This window comes from Dromaius novaehollandiae, chromosome 2 (genome assembly GCF_036370855.1).
Source record: "Dromaius novaehollandiae isolate bDroNov1 chromosome 2, bDroNov1.hap1, whole genome shotgun sequence".
Taxonomy (NCBI): Eukaryota; Metazoa; Chordata; class Aves; order Casuariiformes; family Dromaiidae; genus Dromaius; species Dromaius novaehollandiae.
In genome coordinates, this window is record NC_088099.1 from 124,296,168 (window position 1) to 124,305,289 (window position 9,122).

General features: G+C 42.5%; 1 long non-coding RNA gene across 7 annotated transcripts in view; it reads right to left on the reverse strand.

The window, feature by feature from the left end:
• LOC112983509 (uncharacterized) overlaps window positions 1–9,085 on the reverse strand; it is a 68,096-nt gene extending 59,011 nt beyond the window's left edge. For 6 of the 7 annotated variants that reach the window (XR_010387925.1, XR_010387929.1, XR_010387927.1 and 3 more), the window contains exons 1-5: window positions 8,953–9,085; window positions 2,689–2,780; window positions 2,224–2,331; window positions 1,594–1,695; window positions 1,010–1,089 (exon numbers count right to left, since the gene is read on the reverse strand). This is a non-coding gene — a long non-coding RNA (uncharacterized LOC112983509). The remainder of the gene's footprint in view (window positions 1–1,009; window positions 1,090–1,593; window positions 1,696–2,223; window positions 2,332–2,688; window positions 2,781–8,952) is intronic. The other variant, XR_010387928.1, reaches the window with a different exon arrangement.
• Between the last annotated feature and the right edge of the window lie 37 nt (window positions 9,086–9,122).

The window sequence follows — 9,122 nt, forward strand, 5'->3', positions numbered from 1 at the left end:
AGTCTTCATGCTGAAACTTCAAATCTTTAATATTGTACAGTTACAGAGTCAGGTTAACACATCTGATCATTTAGGAACATTTATTTCATCAAAATTAACTCCATCAAAATTAAGTTTATATTTTCAAACCATACAGGAAGTATGCACTTGTGAGGATGTGGGTATTTATGCCTGGAGTGATGAAAGGCAATATTGACCCCATCACATAGTATACTCACTTAGCAATCCCTGTGACAGTTCTGACAGTCAGTCTCCACCTGATATTTGCTTACTTTTCTTATAACTTCCCTCATGCTTTTTACCATCTCACCCTTCCCTCACAATGCCTGCTCTTTCCATTACATACAGCCACAGCAATATTTTCACTCAAAAGGCACCCTCAAGAATGTATTTCTCCTCAGTGCATAAAAAGCGTGATTCACTCATCCTAGTGTCTAATTTTCCCCTTCATTTAAAATTGAGTTTTTGTGAATGTTGCAATATGCTAGTGATCAGCTGTTTCAAGTTTCTAGCGGAAATTTCATTTCAGGCCTCTCTGCCTGGGAGTTCTCTGTCTTCGGTGAGGGTGTGAGCTGTGGCTGCGTCCCACCAGCATGCTGGGAGGGGAACTCATCATTCCATCCTCTGCTCCCCCCACACGCTTGCAGTCATTGGGAAATAATACAGGCGGGTGGTTCAAAAGGAAGTGATGGTGCACCCAACCAGTGGGATAATGAGAAAAGTACTGCAGTATGTATACACTGTGCAATAGACTTCCCAAAATTCATGAGATTTGGAGTTTTCCTACCGCACTCACTCTGCAAGCCCTGCCATAGCTGAGATCAGTTGAAGCTGTCCCACAAGAGCTCAACTGTCTTAAGAGAGTCTTTGACGCAACAACCTTCACAACAAATACTGTTTGATAATAAAAAGATTATATGTCAAAGGCCTAAAATGAATAAATGCTTGATCTTCCTGTGATAACCCTTGTTCTCTCTTACCAACTTATTGACGTATTTGTTACCATCACCTGTTTCATCCTGTTCAGTATTCTGTCCAGAGAATGATGTTTTTCCACATTTCTGAAAATGTTTGGCACACTTCTGGCCTCTGCAAGACAGGAATAATAATAATCACTAAACAGTAGCCTCCAGCCCTGGAATAGCTTGCAAGTTAATGTTGAATTAACATATCTCTGTGCAACATACTCTTGAATTTCAATTTTCAAGGTAATAGGAAAAATAGGAAAAGACTAAAAAACTAAATAAAACAAAGAGCAATAGATACACAGTCCTTCTGAAGGACAGAGATTTTTCCTTCCTCAAAGCTAAAAGAGGCTTTTCAAAATTATCTGGTGTTTGTTTTATGTAAACAAAAAACATAACTGCATAATAGGAATCTAAAAATAACTATGTGCATACTTCCTAAAAATATGCATACTTCATGTTGCTACTTGATAAAAAAGAGTAACACTATCTATAAGTAAGAATGTCAAGTATAGTAGTGTTTCAAAATCTACTTCTAACAGAGAAGGAAAAACCGCTACAATTTTGGCTTGCTGACTACAAGCTTAGCAGAATGCAAAAGTATAAGTGTAGCAGTACTGAACATTACCTTCTTGGCACTTGCTGAAGCACAGGGTGTACTTATTTGCATATCAATGCACCACATGTTTCTCCAAGACAAAGCTGTTTCATACCACTGCTGCTATTTGAACTTTGGAAACAAACAGAAAGGTTTCTGTATTATTGTTAAAAACAATGAAACTCATGCTTTGTGCCTAGGATACAGTTATTGTACACTGCCCTGTATCGAGCTGTATTAGTGGATGCAAAGGGAGCTTACTGTGATTGAGCTGCGTAGTGCTGCAAAGAAAATCATTTTATATTCAGAACACAGGGTTGTGCAAGTAACAGTGATGCCTCCCATCCAGATCTAGCAGAAGGTAATAGTCACTGTAACTTTGTTAGCTCGCTTAGTAAGCCTATAGCAAGACCTGGGAACTGACAATAAATTGAGATTAAGGTGATTTGTCCAAGGTCATACAGAAAAAAATGTGAGATACTTAGGAATGGAGTCTGGAGTCCCACTTACATGCGTTAACAAGACCAAGCTTCTTCTTTTCCCCATGGAGAAAGAAATATTTTTGGGACCTCTCATAAATCGATACTAAAAAAATTTGTGTCATACAAACCAGCAAGCTGCATTAGGAGAGAAATATAAAACCTTCCACAAAGGCAGTACCAAATGATCAGAAGCTTTGCCATGTCAAATTAGGACTCAGAGCACAACTCTGCCCAGAAGGTCACTTCTGAAAAAGAACAACCTCTTCTCTGCATGTTTCACAGTGATCTGAAAAGGAAAGCAAGTGAATGTTTCAGTCATGTAAAACAAAGAACACTTAAAACCACTTCTTCTAGCTAAGAGCAAACAAATTATTTTGAAATCTGAAGCTTCAAGTGCATGTAATGAAGCCATTATTGCACTTGAATATGACTCCTCAATCAAAATGCCTGAAACCTCTGCCATAATAATTTTATTTAGATTGAAAAGAAACCACTGTAGACTACTATTCAATTAACAGTAATTCTTTATTCTCTACTCCCTGGGTTGTCCTTACAATTTTCTTTTCCTTCCACATTGATTACACACACACAAAAAAAAAAAACATTCAGAAAGAAAGTATTTGGAAGTACATTCAAAGATTACCTGTCAACTTCCAACAAGCTGAATTTTATTCCATCACCCAACACCAGCAGAGGAGAACAAACTTTGCTCCCAAGCTCTTTGAAGAGTAGATGCTTTTAAGAAAACAGAAATAGAAACTGTGTCTTGTCTCTTTCTGTTCTGCAGCAACAATAGGATAAAGGGCCACCAAACTCACAGAATGGCTAAGGTTGGAAGGGATCTCTGAAGTCTAGTTCAACCCCCTGCTCAAACCAGGGTCAGCTACAGTAGGTTGCCCAGGACAGTATCCAGTAGACTTCCAATACCTCCAAGGATGCAGACTCCACAACCTCTCTGGGCAACCTGTTCCTGTGTTCAACCATTCAACCACCCTCACAGTGAAAAATTTGTTTCTTATGTTTAACCTGAATTTCCTGTTCTGCAGTTTGTGCCTGTTGCCTCTCATCCTGTCACTGGGCCCCACTGACAACAGTCTGGCTCTGTCTGCTTTACTCCCCACCCGCCATCAGGTATTCATGCACATTGGTAAGATCCCCCCCCCGAGTCTTCTCCAGGCTAAACAGCCCCAGCTCTCTCAGCCTCTCCTCATATGACAGATGCTCCACGCTCATCTTTGTGGTCCTTAGCCACATGTCCATGTCCTTCTTGCACTGGACCCAGCATCCCAGATGTGTCTCACCAGTAGAGTAGAGGGGAAGGATCACCTCCCTCAAGACCTGCTGGCAATGGTCTACCTAATGCAGCCCACATACCATTGGCCTCCTTTTTTACAAAGACACATTGCTGCCTCATGATCAACTCGTTGTCCATCAAGACTCCCAGGACCTACTCTGCAAAGCTGCTCTCCAGCCAGTTGATTCCCAGCCTATACTGGTGCATGGGATTATTCCTCTCCAGGTGCAGGACTTTGCATTTCCCTTTGTTGAACTTCATGAGGTTCCTGTTGGCCCATTTCTGCAGCCTATCAAAGTCCCTCTGAATGGCTGCACACCCATCTGGTGCATCAGCCACTTCTTCCAGTTTTGCATCATCTGCAAGCTTGCTAAGGGTACACTGTCTCATCACCCAGATCATTAATGAAGATGTTCAGCAGTATCAACCCTGGGGGACACCACTAGTGACTGGCATCCAGCTGGACTTCGTGCTGCTGATCACAACCCTCTAAGCCTAGCAATTCAACCAGTTTTTTAAATACACCTTAGTGTGTATTTATCTAGCCCATGCTTCACCAGTTTGTCCATGAGGATGTTATGGGAGACAGTGTCAAAAGCCTTACTAAAGCCAAGATAAACAACATCCACTGCTCTCCACTCATCCACCAAGCCAGTTATCTCATCATAGAAGGCTATTAGGTTGGCTAAGCAAGATTCCCCCTTCGTAAATCCATGCTGACTACTGCAAGTCACCTTCTTGACCTTCATATATCTGGAAACAGTTTCCAGGTTTATTTGCCCCATTACTTTCCCAAGGACTCAGGTAAGGCAAGTAGCTTCCTGCATCCTCTTTCCTGCCATTCTTGAAGAAAGGAGCGACATTTGCTTTATTCCAGTCCTCAGCAGTCTCCCTCAACTGCCATGAGCTTTCAAAGATAACTGAAAGTGGCCTCACGATGACACTGGCCAGCTCCCTCAGCATTCACAGGTGCACAGGAGACAGAAAGACACATCACAGTCAGATTTTGAACTGCACCTACTGAGACATTGAGACAGGCACTTGTGATAGACAGCAGCTCCCAGATCCTTCCTTCCATTGAGCTCAAATGTCAAGGCAGCAACCTCAAACAAAAGCAGAAAATCACTAATAAGGAGATGAGAAACCACTTAACTCTTTGAGAGTCTTTCAGATCCTGATCAGTTTCTACCAGGACACTTCATGACCAAACAAGGAAAGCAAATTTAACACAACTCCATTGGCAAACTGGATTGTTACACAAGAGTGTTACCTTGAAGCCAAAGCAAGAAACACCCAGCTAGGACAGGGGCTGACAATGCTGATGGTGAAGGTAAAAAAGAAAGGAGGAGGCAGGACAGCATCCTCTAGGCAGAAGCAAACATTATACCTCACATCTTATTTAAAAAGCCACACTTATAGTTCATTCATCTGAAAATGCTGCCATTAAGCCCACGAGCTTCTATACCCACAAGCAATCCCTGAGAGAAAAAAAAAAAATCCCACAACTAGAAGCAGACCTAGCCTGTGATGGGCAGGGATTCCTTACTCCTTGGAGGCTGCTGCTTCTGCTTTCTCACTGGAGGACTTCAATCTAACAGAGGAGCACGGTGGATACAAATGAATAGAAAGCAGGTAAGTCTCATTTGTGACTCTGTGAATTGCCAAAAAAATGCACAGCAGCTAAACTACACCTGTGAATCTGGTATTCCATAAAAAGTCTATTATAAGGATATCATTTTAAAACCAATTCAGGAAAAAAAAAACCATACTGTGAGTATGGCAGACATCAGAAGATAATATATAGATCTTGCCAGCCTGATAGTAATTGGTTAGGAGAAAAAAGTGGCAATCCGTATTTTATACATGAATGCTTTGGACAAGAAATAAAAATCCAGAGTCAAGTGTGAAATTCAAAACAAAAGTGGGACAGAAGGCCTAAAAACGATAAAAGATCCAGAGTTAACAAAGAAGAGGACTTTGGCAGAACCTAATCCTCAATGTGATATTTTGATCTCTGAATAAGGAGTGCAGGCTTCCAGGAGCTTATGCAGCATAAGTGAGATACCTCATGATGATGGCTTGAACACAGCCAGATGCAGAGCAGGAAGTCACCTAAAATCAGACTAAACCTGCAAACCAGCCAGCAACTAAATTTTAATCCCATCCCTCACTGCCCCTCAATCTCCTCCACCAGAGATCTGAAATTGTGTACAGTCTCTCAAGCACAGGAGCTCTCAAAGGGCAGGTGTAAAAAGTCCAGTTTTTCAGCCTTTTAAAAGCCAAGGTCCCTCTGCACATGTGCTGAAGTAGCATCTCACAAACACAGGACAACATGCACACACACATGCTAATGCAGAATCTTTGAGGTGGAAACACCTTAGAATGATATGGCAACTGATTAAAGGATTTCAGGATCACAACTCAGGATTTGGATGCCCATATTTTGTGAAATTCCCACTTTCAACTCTTTAACTCTGCTTTCATAATAGCCAATTGCACCTCTTTAAAATTTTGTAGTTTTGAACCTGGAAGGAATTACAGAAATAATCACCCTCAAGAGAAATTTTATCACTGCTAATGCTGCAGGTTCTAAGCTAAGAAACGAAACTGGCTTTCTTGTTTTAAAACCAGTATACTTCCAGTAATAGGTTTCACTGTATCCTGAGACAGAAATACCCAAATCCCATTGAAATACAATGGGATTAAATGCCTGAATTCTTTTAAAATACAATGGAATTTGAGTGCCTACATCCAATCAAAATGTAATGCGATCTGAGTACCTAAATCCCATAACCTGATTGAAAATCCTACCCTCGGTGTTTCACATGATCATGAATGCAGATGGGACTTTGAAAAATATATTGAATTATGCCTCAAATAGCAGAACAGAAGCTACACTTAATTCAATAACAGATTATCCCAAAGTTGTCACCTACAGGATTATTTGTATTTTTGACAATAGAAACTGGAGCTGCTGGACCGCAGTTCTGTGTTATACAGAATAGCAGTTCCTACATTCTTCTTCCCAGGAGAGAAAGTGTACGTACAGAGGTTGCATAAAGTCCTCTTTTGCGTTAATAGGCTTTTCTGATTCTGCAAGCCCTATCTCCTAATCAAGGTTAAATGAATTATGGTTAAATTAATGCTAGCTAAACAGCTAGTATTAGCAGAAATCTGTCTTTGGCCTAAAGGATTATGATGGCCTCCCAGATTTTTATGGGGCCTGTAATAAACGTACAAATTCTCTGGAGAATCCAATGGATGGAGGCAGAACGTGCATGGATCCTGGTATCAGTATGTGCAGAAAAGTGCTCCAGAGCAGTCCAGTAAATACATTCCCGTCTCTTACACATTAGCAACTGGTTTTCCTGTGCAGATGCTTCAATAAAGGTGAAATGCACGGTATTGCCACTGGGTGGCTCAGTCTAGCCTACAATGAAAGCCACAGCTTTGCTTCCACTTACATAAACAGCTGAAGAGAAACAGTCTCAACAATTACAGACTGCTTCAGCCAGAGTACATGGAGAAGAACCACTATAAAGAGACACCCAGGAAAAGAACGGAGCAATTTTAATTCACCTTAATCCTGCACAGTTTCTCCTACACCAGTGAAACAACAGTCAGAGCAACATCCCTGATGACTTTATGGGTGAATAGTGCCTTGTGATGTGAAGGCGCTGAGCCCACACTCCTCGGCAGCCAAAAATCCCACCAACTTCTGTGGCATTTCCAAACAACCAAGGCAATGCAGTCTCACTCCTTGTTCCTATACCGGCTCACTGTAATGAAAAATACCTGTCCTCCTCAAAGGATTTGGGATAGGTCATCATGAAAACTGACCTCAGTATGTTTCGAGGGTGTGTTAAAAACTGTATGTTACCTGTACTGTAGATGACTAACAAAACCACGTTTAAGTTGTTAGGATGGCTGACTGTCTAATAGACTGAAAAAGACACATTTAAACCTATCAATCGTTTCCAGAGGTGAAAATTCTCATTCATCTTTTAAAAGTAGATTCAATGTAGGTAGCACACTTTAAAAATATGTATTCACAGTAAAAATAAAGACAACATAGAATAAAAAGCTATCTGAAATTATTGTAATTCTCAGACATGGAAGATTACAGAAGAACTGTTCTGAACAACTGTAAATCAGAATTTCCTTGTTTCTAGCATTTTTTTTCTCTTAAGCTCCTATATATTAGAGAACATTTTCATCTTTAGTGAGACAAAGTTTCAGGCAGGCAAAGTTCAAAGTTCCTAATAGTTACATGCTGAGCATATTAGGTTCAGCAGTTCAATTCTGAAAACATAATTAATTACATCTAACTAAATCTCCTCAGATGTTGTGCAATGCATTTCAAAAAGCCAACGTATTATTTCAGCTGAGGACTACACATTTAAAACACAAAAATCCTTGTGGCATGGCTTCTGCAGTAGTCATTCACAAATGCTTTTCAAATCTATTAATTCTTTTCATAAGGAAGGCTAGATAGCCTGCCAAATCTGAGGAAACTGCTTGAAGAACACCCATTAAAAACACTTGGTTCAAAATCAGTTCAAAACAGTCTGATATACTGCTTAAACAATATGACACAAAAAACAAAAACAAAAAAACCTCCCTACAACTCTAAGAATATAATTCCAGGAGGAGAAGAATTACACGTCGGTTGCAGAAAGTGGCCCCCCAAACTAGTATATACTGACAAGGTGTTTCCAAGCAAGCAGGTGTTTCCAGACCTGTGAGCCCAAGTCCCAGACCTGTGACTGCACCAGGTGGGCGTCTGACAGCTAACGACAGGCCACCGGCATCCCCAAATCCCAAACAAAAATCCAAAGTCCTCAAAAACCTCCTGGATAAAATATCCAAAGGGAAAAATAAAGACAACTCCTCCCAGAAATAGACATGTGATAACCTTAGGATGGAGCTTGAACGGACAGACTTTCTTAGAAATTCTAGGCATCACATTTTTGTTATATGGTAAATAAAGTAAATACACCTTTGACACAAACACTGTTGTTTTTATATTCCCTGGAATACAATCCTATTCCTCCTTTTTTATATACTGTACATACAGGTTGCTACGGCATACTGAAATAGTGTTGTATTTCCACCACTATTTAAGGACAGTGGCTCCCCGCTCTCTGGCAAATTCACTGATCATTTTTAGCCCCGCAATTTAACACGGAGCTCCACCACGACACCTCTTACGCAGTCACACGAAAGCCCCGGGCACTACGGCAGGAATCGGCGGTGTCACTACCTCACACCACATCGCAGCTATTTATTTTACAACGCCCCCGGGGTCTCTACACCGGCAGGCACACAAGGCTGCTGCCCGCCCCCCCGGTCCCGGGCCGCGCTGTACCCGAGGGCTGCGGGGGGCCGACACAGGCACCAGCTCAGCGAGGCCCCGCGCCGGGCCCGCCGCCCACAGAGAGGCCGCACTCCCCCCACTCCCCTCAGCCACCCACGCGCGCCACGAAACTACCGGTCCCAGCGGGCAACGCGACAGCAGGGAACTACAGCACCCAAAATGCCTCGCGGCGGCTCTGTTCCCAGTGTGCCTGCGTGGAAATGAAGGCTCTCCTGGCTCGCGGGGCATCACGGTACCTGCAGTCCTTATGAGAACGCAGACTCTCCCCCACCGGCCGCGCGCCTTGCGGCGCAGGTACAGGACCGTGGCCCCGCCCCCTCTCGCGCCGCTCCCCGTGGGCGCGGCCCCGCCCCCGCGCGCGGCAGTGGGCGGTGCGGCGAGGGAGAGGGGCGGTGCCCGCGGTGGC